At 36.1% G+C, this 17,998-nt stretch overlaps 1 long non-coding RNA gene across 1 annotated transcript; it reads right to left on the bottom strand.

The window, feature by feature from the left end:
- LOC126765777 (uncharacterized) lies at nt 1-7,889 on the bottom strand. Its single transcript, XR_007668567.1, has 2 exons — nt 3,038-7,889; nt 1-35 (listed from the first exon to the last, which is right to left on the bottom strand). It is a non-coding gene; the product is annotated as an uncharacterized LOC126765777 (long non-coding RNA).
- Between the last annotated feature and the right edge of the window lie 10,109 nt (nt 7,890-17,998).

Here is a 17,998-nt window from a genome sequence, read left to right as displayed (position 1 = left end):
TTTTCGGATGGCGGCCAGGATGCAGGTCGCAATTTCTATCGGAAACAAAAAATTCAAAGAGATTCATATTTTTTATTAATTTATCTTCTAGTTAAACTAAAAAAATTCCAAAAAAAAATGTAAAATTTAAAATTTTATTAAAAATTTAATAAGTAGTGGCTTTTGATCAAAAGAATTTTACTTTATGCTGTTTAAAAATATGTTAAAACTTGACTTTTCTTAATATTTTTTTTAGTTTAAATATAAGATAATTTTATGTCAATGATAATATACTTTGCCCTAATTCCATACGACGTTTAGTTTTTTCTTTCTATCCTGCCCGCCAATTAAGAATAATCGTAAAAATGAAAAAAAAATTTTACCTAAGTTTTCGCTTTTTGCCTAAGCGCTATACATACATAGTGTAAGAAAAATAAAAGTTGGAATAACTTATTAACGAAATTCCATGAAATAGATAAAAATGCTACATTGGAAATAAATTCCAAGAAATGTTCCGCTTGCCTGTCGCACATGTTATCTCTGTGAAGAACGAACGCAAAATGGATTTGTGTGTCGTGTATGGGCAAACGAATTCATACCGATCGAACGCACTTGTGTGCTCGTGTATGGGCACTATAAGTCGACTTAGGCTGAACCCACACCGGGTTCGTCAATACAGTTTTTCTTGTCTCATACGCAACTGCCCATAGCTTCATATGTGATAACCCACACCGAACAAGACGAATCGAAAACGCATGTTCGTGCTTTGACTTGTTTGAAGAGCTGTTGTCGAACTTCTTATGTATTTTCATACAGCCAACGCACACCAAATGCGACAAAACCGTCTTTGTTGTTGATACATATGTACATACATGCTGAGCTAGAGCCTTATTACACACGGCAACTTTTGTTGCGGCAACTCTTAGTTTATAGGCGAGGGGGCGACGAGGAGAGGAGAATCGCGCCGAGTTTCCAGTGTTCAGCAACTCGCTTTGTGTTCTTATTCGTAGCAGTTCGCTGCGACGTTTTTCGGCATTCATGTTCTTTCTTTCGTAGTACATAGTTGCATTTGCGTATATTTTTTTGAAATTAATATTTTGAATATATTTAAAAAATTTAATTTCATCTTTTGGTAAGTAATTTGCAAATATGTATACAAATATACATAATATAATATAAATATTTTAGAAAATGGAGTATGACGAAAAAATCGAATTAATTAAAGATATTGTGAAATGTATGGAGGAAGCCATACAAATTGATTCAGACGATAGTAAAAAAGGTGATATATGTTTGTTTTAATAAATAAAATGTATTTCTTAATTGACAGAGCTGATAAATATATGTGATAGAGTGGCCCAAATACCTATAAGGAAAAAGAAACGACAATGGGTTAAAGTAAAGTGAAAGAGAATGAGAAAAAATCTCGAACAGAGTTGCGCAACACAAGTTGCTCGTGTGAAGGTAATAGGCGACAGCAAAAGAGAATCGCCCGAAAATTAGCAACTAAAGTTGCCCCATGCAATCGTAGACCTACGGCGCAACCCACACCGAATGGAACAGACAAGACACGACAGAAAAACACGTTTCGTTTCTTATAGCTGAACCGTTGGTTTTCATAGCCAAAATTACGCATTTTTCTTGTGCTTTTATTCTGCATACATGTTGTTAAAATGAACATTGACGCGGAGAAATTAGTGTTTTTGATCGAGGCAAGGAGCCTAATATATAATTACAAAACCGACGACATCTTTGCAAGAACTGATTCGCTTTCTTCTTTTTTCGTTTTATTTCAATGCACATCAAGCGAGACAAAAAGACAAAATGTCGCATTGTGCTTCGCTTGGTGTGGGTTAGAGCACAAGATATTTTTGTGTTTTATTAGTCAAAGACGTTTTTGACTAATCCGGTGTGGGCACAGCCTTACAGTGTGTTTCAAGTCATTCGTTTGTTTAACATAACACTGCAATGTTCCGTTCTCAACAAACAAATCAAAGTGTAAACACAATGGCTACGACAGACTGCAGCGGCACGACAGTGAACTGAAAACGTCGTTGTTCATCTTACTACATGTACATTTTGAGAAGCAACAACAACACAATGGCCGGCATGTACACAAAACAACGCAGTTGTCCATTTTGCATGTACACAATTTCGTTGTGGCCATACTAATACCTTTCACGTCAATGAAATTTTAATATTTTGTTCAAAGTGAAATTTTTTATGCAAAAAATAAGTAAATAGGTAAATATTTTTGCTTTAAATTATCACTTGTTATTACAAATGATATAATAGAGCTATAATATAGCTATTTTATGCTTTTATTTGTAAAATAACATCAAGTTTGTTAGAGCTGTGAATAATTTTACATTTTACATATTAGTGGCATCACCACTCTACCTCCTCTTTCTATCTTCCATTCTACTGTCAACTCTACTGTCGTCGTACTGTCGTTGGCAAAAATAGGAGGATATTGAAGTTAGCGAGAACGACAACTGTCGGCCTGCAGTCGTGTAGTCGTGCAGCTGTCAAAATAACACTGCTCATAAGAACGTGTGTATTTTAATATTTGACAGATGTAGTTTGCAGTCTGTCGTAGCCATTGTGTTTACACTTTCAATTCATGTGAGCACTGAGAGCAGCAAATGCATAACATGCATGACAATATTCTTTCCAAGCGAAGGCAATAAAGGCAAAGGCAAAACGTCAAGTCGTACGGAAATGAGAGCAACAAAACATTTTCCATATTTCTATATACAACATATGTCTGGTTATTATTATTATTTATTACTGGCTTTCACATCATATTTAAGTTCAGAATACGTTTTATTATAAAAAATTACATAGTAAGAACACTTTTACAGATTTGGTATAAACATATAATCAAGTTTGTGCTAATATATCCACTCGTTATGAATATATAATACCATTTTAATAGGCAGAAAATATTAAAAATCTTTTGGATGTGTGTTATTATAAACATAACATTATTCAAAAAAAATACTAAGCACTTCATAATATAAATTACATTATTTATTTTTTAAGGATTTCAAGGTACCTTTTATACATTATTGTGCACACTTTTGACAATATAGGGCAATTTTGTGTTTCGTCACTTTTTTAGTTCACAAACTTTAGACGACTTTTTCTCAAAACTACTAGTCCGTATTCATTGTCATTTCAAAACCTGTTCAAATATAACTGAACATGCTTATTTATCGGCAAAGCCGAAATTCTACTAGATATAAATATCTTTTTATATATTAATATACGTACATACATACATATATACATAATGCATTTACATGCAATGCACATCTAAGTCGGCTATTACACGAAGCAACTTTTGTTGCTAATTCTCGGGCGATTCTTTTTTGCTGTCGCCCATTACCTTCACACGAGCAACTTGTGTTGCGCAACTCTGTTCGAGTTTTTTTCTCATTCTCTTTCACTTTACTTTAACAAATTGTCTACTTTTTACTTTAACCCATTTTCGTTTCTTTTTCCTTATAGGTATTTGGGCCACTCTATCACATACTATATTAATCAGTTCTGTCAATTAAGAAATACATTTTATTTATCATTCAAAATTAAAACAAAGATTATATAACAGACCTTGTCATATTTCACCCTTTTCACTATCGTCTGAATCAATATCTATATTAATTCGATTTTATCGTCATACTCCATTTTCTAAAATATTTATATTATATTATGCATATTTGTATACATATTTGCAAATTACTGACCAAAAGATGAAATTAAATTTTTTAAATATATTCAAAATATTGATTTCAAAAAAAGATACGCAAATGCAACTATGTACTACGAAAGAAAGAAAACGAATGCCGAAAAACGTTGCAGCGAACTGTTACGAATAAGAACACAAAGCGTGTTTCTGAACACTGGAAACTCGGCGCGATTCTCCTCTCCTCGTTGCACCCCTATAAACCAAGAGTTGCCGCAACAAATGTTGCTTCGTGTAATAGTCGACTAATAGTAATAAAAATGCATTGGGACACAAGTCATAAATTTACAGAAGAGATAACATCACACACACACATGTATTAAATTGTACACTTGAAAACAACCCCATGTCAAACAGCAATAAACAATATGCTGCAGTACATACAAACATACACATATATTTAGTTATTTAAGATAGTTTTAAAATTTGTATATAAGCAAGGAAAATACTAAATAAAAACCAGAGTGAAAGATTTCTCACGTAATATAAGACGTTTCATTTCCCCCCACCAGAGGTAAGGAATGATAAATCTTTACTGAGTTTTAACCAAAACCACTTGACCAATTCATTTCAAACTTTGTACACATTTTTGACATTTAAAATACCGCCCCCAACATTTTGAAATTTTTTTGTTTACATTAACACATTAAGTAAGGCTGTATGCAATTTTCATAGATTTTTTAATACATACCATCTATAAAATTTCTATATAGCCCTAAGGAAGTGCCAAAGAAATAATATAAGTATGTATGTACATATGCATGTGTCATAGAAATTCTATTGGTACAAATATGGAAATGATAACGAAATAATGCGAATATGCATATTTCATGAAGGTCATTAATTTTTTTTAAGAAATGGAAGGAATGAATGGAAGTGTTTATAAGAGCACATTTAAGTTCATTTAGCACATCTTCATTTTACAATAGTCGAAATTGATATAATATAATAGTCGAAATTAATATCATTTTTGAAATAATAATTTATTTAAACTTATTTTTTATTTCATTTTATCACATAAAATGTTTCCTATTTTTCGGAAAACAATGGTTCATATAATACAAAATAAGCATGCATGTCACTCAGACAATGCTTTTTTACATTCTCTGTGTGATTTTGTATATTTTGTATATATTTTTCTACAAAGCAATTCTCTTTATTCATTCCCGTATGAATTCAGTCGCTTTATATATATTTCTGACATTGTACATGCTCAATTCTGTTAAATAGCAGCGAGAATGGTGAAATTCCGTGTCGCAATCTTATAAGCTCTGTTAGCCGTCCAATCGAACATCATACAGAATTCAATTTGCACCTTCTCTATGTTTTATGTTCTCTGGTTCACCTAACGGTTGTACATATCACCTAAATCTAATCGAACACGACATCTTATATATAAGTGATCAGGGTAACAAGAAAAGTTTAAATCCGCTTAACTGTCCGTCTGTCCGTCCGACCGTGCAAGCTGTAATTTTAGTAAAAAATGAGAAACTTGATATGCAGGTTTCTTAGTACAAAGAACATTAGGAGTTCGTAGATTGGCATAATCGGACTATTGCCACGTCCACAAATCGACATTAACTGAAAACCTATAAAATGCCATAACAGAGCACTAAATTAAGATATAAAACTGTAGTTTGCACAGAGGATCGCAGTAGCCAGGGGCACATCTTGGCAAAAAAATTTGAAAAAGTGGGCGTGACTCCGCCCTCTAATAAGTTTAATGTATATATCTCCTAAACCACTAAAGCTAAACAACCAAATTCGCCCAGCACGAATATTACAAGAACTCATACCATTGGTGTGGAAAGGGCTCGACGGAAGTAAGCTATCTTACCAAGGTCCTCAACCTGTCGCTGACCACTCTTCAAATACCCGATGTGTGGAAAATCGGAAGAGTAGTCCCACTACTGAAACCTGAAAAACTCACCAACAAAGGGGAGTCCTATCGTCCGATAACTCCCTAGTAGTGAACACACTTTAGGCCTTGCTACCTACTCCCGACCTTCACTCACTACCTGAGCTTAGCCAACCACCAGCAAGGATTCCGAAAAGCACAGCACCATTTTGTAGGTGGAAAACACCCTTAACACATTGAGTGCCATGTCGGACGTTTTGTACGACTCCTAATACTTCATGGGGTGCCACGTCGCACGGAAGTGTACTACAGAGGATGTTTCGCATTCTACCTTGTCGTACGCATTCGTGTGACGTTATTTGAAAGTTTTTATGTTTCCATCGTAGGCTGATGTTTGCAGAACAATTTGGTCCAATTTTCATAGCGCTATGATAATTTTTGTTTGCTTTATTATAAAATCTCTAAGGTACATTTTGTGTTTGATTATTATATATTAGTGTATATATTAGTTTTTAAGGTGCGTATATTTTGGAAAACAATCAATACATAATTGGGGTGTGTTGGGGCTTTGAGGGCAATTGCTCTTGCCAACAGGTGCTAATTCGGACTGAGTAGGCAATTGAGAAGCAAAGTCCTCTCTCGACGAACAAAAACCAAACTCTATAAGTCACTCATAATTCCCGTCCTGTCCCGTAAAAGACAGCGGCTACGCTGGCTAAGTCATGTTGTCCGAATGGATGAAAACACTCCACCTCTAAAAGTATTCGACGCAGTACCCGCCGGGGGAAGCAGAGGAAGAGGAAGACCTCCACTCCGTTGGTAGGACCAGGTGGAGAAGGACCTGGCTTAGATTTTACTTTCCAATTGGCGCCACCTTTCGAAAAGAGGAAACGACTGGCGCGCTGTTGTTAACTCGGCTATAATCGCGTAAGCGGTGTCTACGCCAATTAAGAAGAAGAAGAATGACACGTAAAAATATGATTGCAACCCTGTTTTAGCTGTCGTTTTACATAAAGACATATTTCGCCGTTAAATTGCTGAAGAAAGTATGTTTTAAATAGATTTAACAATTTCCATTTAAGTTATAAACGTTTGTTACAGTTTTTTGGGAAAACTTTAGTATACCGTCCCAGGATTTCGGGAATAAAATGGGAATGGGTGGATGAAGGAGGTTTACCAGATCAAGAATATATATAGATATAACCGCAGGAAACTTATAGTTTTCAAGATATTTATTTTTAAAGTTGAAAATCACCACTATATGAATTACACATTTTTTTCGATTTTAAATTAATTTTACACTTATGTTTTTCATTTTTATGTTCACTAACATTTCAATAAATCGTTTGTACACATCTATTTTACATTATATAGTGCAAAAATGGTTTTATATCAACATTAAACTTATTGTTCAAATCTATTTATTTGACAAGAACTAAAGGGTTGCAGTCTGTCAAATAATCAGCGTAGCCTTATCGACATTTTGTAAATGGACTAAAAGACATAAAGAAAATATATTATACCCAATAAAAGGATTTTTGCAGTTGTCTATCGAAAAAAATCGTTTTATTATTCGCCAGTGGAGCCTTCGGCCGCGCTTCAAAAAAACAACCCTGATCGGTCCAACACCGGAGTGTGTCAAGTTTTCTTTTCGCATAAAACACCTGTTTGCGTTTGCGGACTTCGGCAGCGCTTAAAAAAATAACCCTGGTCGGTCCAATACCGGAGTGTGTCAAGTTTCTTCGCGTAAAATTCCTTTTGTTAACCTGTCTTTCCATTGCATATTTGTTCGTTTTTTAAAACATATTAGTATGGTTACACTGATTATTTGACAATTTGTTGCTCTTCCGTTATTGTTGAGTAACTAGATTTGAACAGTAAGTTAAATATTGACTATTTTAGCATAATATAATGTAAAACAAATGCATACAAACGAGTTAGTGTAGTGCTAGTGGATATAAAAAAGCAAAATATCAGTGTAATATTAATTTCAAATCGAAAAATATGTAATTTAAATAGTGGTAATTATCAACTTTAAACGCAAATATCTCGAAAAATATATTCTTGATCGGGAGAGCCTCCTCTATCCGACCATACCCTTTTATTCCCGAAATCCTCGGACGGGCACGATTCCGATTACTCTGTCGAAGGGGTAAAAAAAAACGAATTTCCGTATAAATGGGGTATGTGCAGATAGGAGAACTTCTCCAGAGAAGGAATATCCAAAAATATTCACGATTAAAAGTTCAAAAATTTGCACTAATAACACATGATATTTTTCTATGTTTCACTAAATTTTTTCACGTTTTTCACTCTGTATATTTAAATATACACTCTAAACATTGAAATAAGTTCACATTGCACTTTTATCTTGCTATATTATTTTGCCTAAATTTATTAGTTTAACCCTTTCGGGGCTTCTTTTTTGTTTTTGGTTTTAAAAATCTATTTTTTTAGTTTTTTTATATACTTAAGCCCTTATGAATAATCAAAACTAATTTTTTCTGCAAAAGTGGTTTTTGGACTCTATGCCATATGGCATAGAATCTATTTGAAAGAAAAAAATAAAATACATAAGTTTTTTAATTCTGTTTTAAAATTGTGGTTCTTATTGGATTAAAATTATTATTTTTAAACTTAAACATAAGCAAACGCAAAAAACTATAAAAAATAAGAGTTCATTGTAACTAAAACTATAAACAATAGGAATTCATTGTCAATTTCTGGTTCAAGAGTACTTCTGCATCTGTATAGTTCTCTGAAAAAAAAGAAATAATATAAAACAAATTCAAATATAGAAATAAATCTATAACTTACCTCACTTTTCATGGTATAATCTAAAGCAATTTCTGGTCCCGTTTGGAATGCAGAGATGAACGTTACATTTTGCACACAAGTATCTGGAATATCCTTTGCATCCTGGTACTCTACATATACGTTTTACAGGTGTATACTCAGGCCAATGTTGAATACCATCGAAACGAATTTAACCTGAAGGTGCCCTTTCATATGAAGGTCTTGATTTCGAAGTTGATGGATTGCTAGAAAGGTCTAAGCCCTCCGATTGCTTGGGTCTTCCCCTTTATCGTGAGACACTTTGAACTGTCGCCAATGCCAGCAATCCATCAGCTACATCATTCCGGAACGCTAATAAATCCATTTGATCTTTTTTTCTTATGTTATTACTTTCGCAATCATTGCGATATTCTAACCAAGAGTTGCATACTGCTAAGTCCAGAAAATGGTCGAAAACTCTAAGGATCCACTTTTTTGTCCGAATAGAAATTCGATACAAGGATAGCAAAAAGTCCATCTTGTCGACTCCTCCCATATGTTTATTATACACAGCTATAACGTTAGGCTGTGATACAACGATCTTTTTCTTTTGCTCGGAACAAAATCTGATGACCTCTTTTGTGTCTTTATCACCATAAATGGACGCAGCCAATTGAACACAGCCCCTATCTAGCCATTTCAAAACGATAATGTTTTGGTTCCTTTCAATGCAATAGTCATAGCTAGCTCTTCCTAACTTTTTTAAATCCTTTTCTGGTTTTAAGGGAGCTTTTCCAATTCTGTTTCCTCATATGGTGCCTGTTGCCCATATTCTCTTTCCTCGCAAATATATTAATAAGTTTATAGTGGTAAAATAGTTATCAAAAAATATCTTGTGGTTTTTATTTTCGGGAATAGTTTTACATAAATGAATAACAATATCCGAACAAAAACCTAACTTTGAGTCTCCAACAATTGTGTTTTTTCCCTGGTATATTTCCAGATCATAAACAATTCCATTTGAGCTACATAGGCAAAATATTTTTATTCCCCATTTAATGAGCTTTTTAGGCATACACTGCTTCAATCCAGTTTTCGATTTGCATGGAATCATCATTTCATCACAGCAGCAGTTTTCATCTTTTGGAATATCATAAGATTTTTTCAGGAATGTATTTAGAGTGGACGAACTTTAAAAATTTTGTCGGTTGAGTTCCTCTCTATGCAAAACTTTAGACAAGTACGTATTATATGAAACCGTTTTTTTGTCATGTGTTTACGAAAGGCTGGTATTTCAGTAGCACCAGCCCAGTACACTTGTAATCGAGGATATCCGATTGTCCCAATAATGATTTCCAATCCCATCAAGGTCAGAATCTCTTCTTTTTCAACATTAATAGCGGTTCCACTCTTCGTAAGTGAGGCTTGATTTGTTGCCTGAACAATAGTGTCAATAAAATCATATGGAAAGTACTTTAGAAAATATGAAACAAGAGTTTTTACATCTTGCATTGGATAACTTTCTGAAAATCCTGAGATTGGAGTATTCCATTCTGTCTTTGCCCATCTATATGAAATAATTTTTTCGAATGGTGGATCCGAGGCATCTTGCAAATCCATCAAATCATCTCCTACATCCAAATTTTTCTCAAATTGATCAGTATTCCCATCCGGATTAGTTAACTCTTCGATCAAGAAGGCATTGTTATTTCTATCATTTAATGTTTGCAATAGTGACTCCAAAACACTATTTTCTTCTTCTTCCTCATCATCAAAATCAGATATATCTGAGTTAGCAAAACTAATTAAAATATTTTCAACTTCTTCGGTGTTTAATTTATTAGGCATTGTCAACACGTCTAGTCAATATGAACTTATACAACAAAGTAAAAAATTTCCTTTGGGAAAAATCTATGCCATATGGCATAGTATGAAATAAAAAAAAATCGGGCAGCTCTGTTGAAATATATATTTCGGATCTAATTTTTTCCTAAATTACTAAGGCAATGTTTATCTACTAAATTAATTACAAAAATTTAACAAATTAACAATTTTATTAAACAAAATATATAAAAGTATAACATGTTCTTTTTTTGCAAATTGTGAATCTCACGAGGAACGCTTGCTCTCTGATACATAACAATGTGTGGGGTCCATCAATCAATTTTTTTTAAATTTAATTATAGATAACGCTTCAAAGAAAAATACAAAATTAATAAAAAAGTGTACCCACACGCATTATGACTCCAAATGGGCTTCAAAAAGTGGCTATGCCGAGATATTCGACTTTAAAGTTCAAAAATTCTGAAAACTCGAACATTTCAACAAGCTATTTCACTATATTTAACACACTTTATGTACATTTTTTAGTTCAAATTCATTTAATTAAACTGTAAACATTTAAACAAATTCACACTTTACACTTTTGCAGCAGTGAGCAGCATTACCGCAAACGCTTTGTTTACAAGATATTCGTCTTCAAAGTTGAAAAATTCCCAAAATTCGAACATTTCAACAAGGTATTCATTACACTTCAAATTAATTAAACTAAACTATAAACATTTAAATAAATCCATATTTTATGCTTTTTACACGTTTTTTACCTAAGAAATCTTTATTTTAAAAATTACATTTTACACTCGTATTAAACATTTATGTACGAAATGGAGCGCTGCCATATGATAACAAGTCAATTCGCTGAAATTCCTCTTTTTCGCGAAAATTCCTCTATTTATGCCTATGGATATTTTCTTTTTTAAATTTAATAAACAAATAAGAAGTATTATACAGGTGTTAGAGTTTTATAGCCCTGACAGACGACAGCACTAATATGCATTAGCGGGCTTAATTTACATTTACTTGAGCATTTGACCCATGTTCAAGTATGTAATACACAAGAACTTCGTGCATTTAGCTGAATTTACCAAATTTGAGTAGGCAACACTGCTCAAAGATTGCCGATTTTTGCTATTTTTTGACAGATGTCGCTTGATGTCTGCCGCCTCCTTTGCGTTTACAGGATCAAAGGTAAGCAGTTTTATATTGCTAATTAAATTATGTGCAAGTATATTAACAAAAACAAATTTTAATATTTTTAGATGGCAGAAAATAAACAACGCACAGTTTACTATCCATTTTTTTCAATATTCTTAACTTTTTCGCACACTTTTTTCGTATTACAATCAATTATTGCTTTTAATTTCACTCTACTATCTTTGAACGTAGTTAATAATAAACGTATTTTTTCGTTAAATTTATATTGATTTTCCAAAAATACCAAAATTTCTATTAAGAATTTATCTTATTCATTTTTATTTCACTTTTTTTTTAATAAGTAAACAAATTTCACTATCAGCTGGCTAAATGCACAAGTCTGCCGTCTGTCACCATAAAATTTTAATGCGTAATAGCGTTGCTTAAGGCGCATTAATTTTGCTCGTCTGTCAGGGCTATTACATGTCTGTGAGTTATGTAAAATACCAAACAAGTTTAACATCATTGAAATGCAAAAGTGGATCATATTTTCCAGGCTATGTTTATACTAAAAATATTTTCATTTGAATATGTGCAAGATATGTTTATTTACAAAGATGTGTTCATGTATGAAAATTGTTGTAAAATACTGAAGGACTTTTGCAAATTTTGTCTTTACAAGTTCTTAGTACTTGGTAGCATGACCATAATTTTTGATAACAGCAATACACCGCGTCTTCATAGAATCTACGAGACTCTGGCATCTTTTCGGTGGTATGCTCTGCCATGATTGTTGCACCACGGGCCACAACTTATTGTTGTTTTTGGGTTTATCATTCCACACGGCTTTCTTGACGTCTGCCCAAAAGTTTTCAATAGGATTGAGGTCAGGGGATTGAGCTGGCTAATCCATAAACTCAATTCCATTAACCGGAAACCACTCCCTTGGCACCCTATTGGTGTGTCATGCTGAAATATTCATTTCAGCGGCATGTCCTTTTTAGAAAACGGTATCGTAATATTCTTCATTATATCCACGTATGTGTATAGGTCAATTATGTCACTAATCTTGTAAATTGGGCATACACCTCTGCAAGAAAAACATCCCCAAACCATCATACTCGAACCGTCATGCTTCAAAGTTCTTGTGCTGAATCTGGGGTCGTGCTTTGAATTAGGGGAGCATCTTACATACTGATGGAACCCTTTACCGCAGTATACAACAATTTTCGACATGTCGATCCACAAGATGTTGCGCCTTTTCTGAATCGGCCAATTCTGGTGTCCTTTTGCGGATTTAAGACGATGTGCTACATAATTTTTTTTAATAACGGTACTTTTCAAGGACTGCGGACCTATAAATTATGTTCACGTAGAAGTCTTCTCACTGTATGAACACCGCAGAGCAGGTTCAGTTCGTTCGGAATCTCATGGTCGAGTCTTAGCACATCCTACAACTTTTCGTATAAAATTCTCTGAAAGAATCCGGCTGGCGCCCTTTTTTGTCTTTTTTTATAAATAATTGCATTGCGAATCATTTTGGCTGAAGTCTTTTTATTCCCTTGTAGGTTTTACCGTTGTTTATGACGGATTCAATCTATTCTCGTTTTTCTTCACTACAGTGCATCCCGCGGCCCACTAAATGGTGCACAATCATATTTCTTTTACTTTTTACATTGAATAATGCATAAAAGAACAGGAAATTTACTTTTTGTTTGATAAAATTAAATATTTTTTAGTAGAAATAATCTGTTTGCAATCAGCTAACCGTGCACTACTATTATATTGCTCGCTCATAAAAACACATATCCCAATATAATTGGCTCTAAAAACGTAACGGTAAGTGTTTCACACTTATTGCTGCGTATAACAGGACCGCTACAATTCAGAGAATATAACTAGAATAATGATTGACGGCAATATCCTAAAAGAAACAAAATTTAAAGTAAAACTATCTTTGCCAATAGGCACTACTATTTCAATGCTCGCAACTGTATATATTTATTTATTTAACACCAATCGGCACTATACACAAAATAACAACTATAATTCTAAATAAGACATCAGGCTTAAACATATAAAATTAGAAATTAAACAAGTATCCTAGTTCGTATGCTAGTACTTTAATAACACTTTTTAACGAACTTTCTGGGGTTCTGTAGAGATCCGCTGAAGAAGTTGACGTCACCGTGCAGAGAGTTTACCAATCTACAGATTCTTTTCTTTGGGCCATTGATTACATAGTTTTTGTTTCGTTTCCAGGATCCTCATCTGTCTAAGGTTAAGCTCATTTGGTATGATTTCAAAGTCTGCAAGAATTTCTGGGGCTTAATCCATTGAAGATTTTGAAGAAGATGAGGTCTGCTACCTGCCGTCGAGATTTCAGGTCATTTATTTTCAGGATTCTTCGGACGTTTCCTGTTGAATTGATATTGTTTCTGTGTCTGTTATGAAATAGCAGCGCTTTGCAGAACTTGTGCTGGATTCTACTCTCTTAATCATTGAGTCCGTGAATGGGGACCTGTTCCATATTCTAGAATGGGTAGCACTAATGCTGAGGACCGACAGGTTACTGAGCGATTGTTCTCAAATTCCCTACACATACGATTAATCAACCATAGTATTTTGTATGCCTGCGAAGTAATTCTTTCGATATGTTTCTTGAAATTTAGTCTTCTGTCAATAGTGATACCCAGGCCTCTGATGTCTTCAACGTCCGTGAGTCTTTGGTCATTCAAGGTGTAGGTACCTGCGTATGCGCACGGGTGAAGGACATCACTGCGCATTTTTTCACATTGAGAACAAGTTTATTTATCTTACACCAGTTATACAGCTACAGGTTGTAAGATGTGAATATCAAGAACGGTGAAAATTCCACGAAACATTTTTAAATCGTCAGCGTATGTTGATTTATTAATATGAGGAATGCACCGCGACCTTTGGTCTATTGTGCCCTCTTCTAACTTACATAGACTCACCTAGCCCGCATTGATGAAGTTCAATAGACTTCTGAGCGCTAGTGAGGCTATGCGATCCCTATCCGGAAACATTGATCCGAGGGCCTTAGTCCTGCGCCTACAGACCGCTGTGCAGTCAATCAGCAGGTGCTCCGGGGTTTCAGGTTCCAAGTCGCAGAACCGGCAGTTAATACAAGAGGATAGGCCCATGTTGTACAGGTGCCTATTCAACTTGCAGTGGCCGGTATACCATGCGACCAGTAGCCTGAGTTTGTTCCTGGGGAGGTTTATTATAACCTTGAACCTGCTCAGATTGTATCCTCCCATTAGCAGCTTGGCATGTCTCATACCACGCGTTTGCCGCCAATGCCCCTCTCTGCTCACACCTTCTTCCCTGCGAAGTACATAGCTCCTTTATGGTATGTTGACCTACCCCAATAAAGGGTTCTGGTCCCACCATCTTGGTGGAGGCTGCGGAGCGGGCTAGCTCATCCGCCAGTTCATTACCGGCTATACCGCTGTGACCAGGCACCCAGATTAGGTGTACCTGGTTACGTTCTGCACGGCTGTTCAGCCTCTCCCTGCACGCCTGCACAAATAGCGATTTGATTTCGGAAGAAGAGATCGCTTTTAGCGCCGCTTGACTATCGCTGAGAATGGCTATTCTCTCATTGCGGTAGTTGCGATGGAGGTTTATTTCTATACACCGACTTATGGCAAAAACTTCTGCCTGGAAAATGCTTGGGAACTCTCCCATGGGTATGGAGAGCTTAGTGCGTGGGCCCGCGATCCCCACACCGAATCTCTCCGACATTTTCGAGCCGTCGGTGTACCACCTTAACGTACTATTCCTCAGCATCAGTTCGAGATTGGAATCATTCCACTCGTCTTTGCTGCCGAGGGTGACCTTAATCTTCTTCTTGAAGTTAACTGTTTTGGTAGTGCTGTCTCTCGGGAGGAGGGCTGATGGTACATCGCCACTTATCTTTTCCATCCTCTGGGACGAGATTACCCTACCTTTGCCCCACCACTCTGCCGTTATTTGCAGAATTGTGTGCTTGGCTACCTGACCGATAACCAAATGAAGCGGAGTAAGCTCCGTCAGAACCTCCAGTGCTGCCGTTGGACAGGTGCGCATTGCGCCCGTCATGCAGACACAGGCTAGCCGCTGCAGCTTCGATAGCTTGGTCTTAACCGAAGTCTGCGACGCTATTGAGGCCCAGGCCACCGCCCCGTATGTGATTATTGGTCGCACTATCATGGTGTACAACCACCTGAGGATCCTTGGCTTACAGCCCCAGGACTTGCCCGCCAGCCGGTTGCACACCATTAAAGCTTTTGTTGCCTTGACCAGGGTCAGGTTTACATGCTGATTCCACCGCAAAGTAGAATCTAGCATCAAACCTAGGTATTTGACACTGCTGGTATTTGTAATATTCCTGAGACCGGGTAAGGACCTGCGTCTCGTAAAGGGGACTACGGTCGTCTTGAGGGATTGATGTTTAATTCAACCTCTTTACACAACTTCGCCAGGTTTAGACCTCTTGTATTAGGTCACAGAGTGTCTTCGTATTTGCCTCTTGCTATAATTACAATGTCGTCCGCATACCCTTGGCAGCGGATCCCATTGTTCGTTAGCAGTACTAACAGGTCGTCTACAATTAGAGGGCAGGGAGAGCAGGGGTGATAACACACCTCCCTGTGGGCAGCCTCTTGTTGTGCCAAGACGAATCCTCTTGTCACCTTCTGTGGTCTCAGCAACTCTGGTACGCAATACAGATTCAATCCATCTGCGCACCGGTGCTGCCACATTCCTTCTCTCCAGTGCCTTGGCTACACTTTTATGAGACGTGTTGTCAGGCACCTTCGATGTCCAAGAACGCGCAAAGCATCACCTCTCCATGCTCCAGTGAATTCTCTATTTCAGAGGTTATCTGGTACAGAGCAGTGTTAGTGGATCTACCCGCTCTGTAGGCGTGCTGAGCAGCATGCAGGGTGCTCTCTTCAGCACTGTCGACCTTATTTCATGGTCCACGATCTTCTCCATGGTTTTTGGTAGGAAAGACGTTAGACTGATTGGCCTGAAGGATTTCGCCAATGAGTAGTCTTTCCTACCCACCTTGGGTATGAAGATCACCTTCGATGTCCTCCATACTTCAGGGATATACGTCAATGCGAGGCTTTCCCTCAGCAGCCGAATCAGGTGAGGCAGCAAATGATGCTCCCCCTGTTGTAACCGCGCTGGAAAAATACCAACCACTCCCGGAGACTTGAATCTCTCAAACGAGGCCATTGCCCACCGGATTGAGACCGCCGTAAAAAGCCTTTTTGCGATACTCCAATCGTCGCGGGATGGCCCGTGTTCGATTACAGGTAGACACTGGTCTTCCTGAACCGTCTCCGGGAAGTGCGCCCGCAGAAGCTCCGTCGCTCTGTCCTCTGCGCTGGTCGTGAATGTCCCATCTCCTCTTTTGATTGCTACTACTGCGTCGTCTGGCGTTGAGGTAACGTTCTCGCAGAATCTCCTGAAGCTAGCATGCTTTGCAGACCTGATCTCCTTATTGTATAAAGTGAGATAGCTCCTATATTCCTCTCAGACCCCCGTACGTTTCGCTTTGCATGTATTTTTTATATGCATTATTTGTGTGGGAATGTCATACGCACATATTTACAAGTGTACGCATAAGTATGTATGATGCTATTTCAAACTATTGTTGTTTTTTAAGCAATGTTTGTAGTTTTTGGGGGTGACATATTTGCATGTGTACGCATATGTATACAAGTATGTAGGTTTGTGTATGCGTTATTTGTGCCAATGTCATACGCACATATTTATGTATGTACATATGAGCAGCGCGCACATGTTATTATTGATAAGTGAAAATATGATTTGAATTCGCGAAAGCGAACATAAAAACACATATGGTCATGATATATGTGAATATAAATTTTGAATGATAAAATATACGATTTATTTACATTTATCACTATTATAATATATGTATATAATTTTTTTAATATATTATGAAAGTTTGTTATATATGTACATATTTATGTAATGAAGTGTACACATAAGTATGAATACATCAAATACAAAAAAATGTAAAAAAATAGGCTTTATTTCCACATTAACTAAGAATATTGCTTTAAAAAAGTAATCTAATTCAAATGAATTCAATTGCACATGTATTCATTAATATGCACAAAAAGAATTCACACGAATACACATGTTTGCATATAAACGTATAAAAATATGTGTAAGCAAAAGAGCGAAAATTCGTCTGTAACAGCAATATATAGTTTTGAGCATAATTTTTATTCCACGCTTAGTTCTGTTCAAGCAAAATGTTAAAATTTCTCCTGCCGAGTTGGCAGTGGTGAAACACCTCCATCTCGACCGAGTTAGCCAAATTATTTTTACGTTCTTCGCGCCGTGAACCTTCTCTAAGATAGACGTTCTCTGTTTTCGCAGGGTACTTGGCAGAGATGAGGGAGTTTCACCACAAACAAATTATAAGCGTGTTTCACCAGAGTTTAGCATCTGGGGACACGAAAATAGCAGAATTGAGCATTTTCAGTATTAAATGAGAAAAATAATGATAATTCCAATGTTAAGCAATGTACGCTTATAGATTCGCTTATTTACTATGCGCGAACGACTTTGCATATAAAGATGATCGGTATATATTTCAAATCAAAGCACATGAG

Source organism: Bactrocera neohumeralis, unplaced genomic scaffold, assembly GCF_024586455.1.
Source record: "Bactrocera neohumeralis isolate Rockhampton unplaced genomic scaffold, APGP_CSIRO_Bneo_wtdbg2-racon-allhic-juicebox.fasta_v2 cluster11, whole genome shotgun sequence".
Lineage (NCBI taxonomy): Eukaryota > Metazoa > Arthropoda > Insecta > Diptera > Tephritidae > Bactrocera > Bactrocera neohumeralis.
Note: the sequence above shows the minus strand (reverse complement) of the source record. Positions and strands in the feature narration are given on the sequence as shown.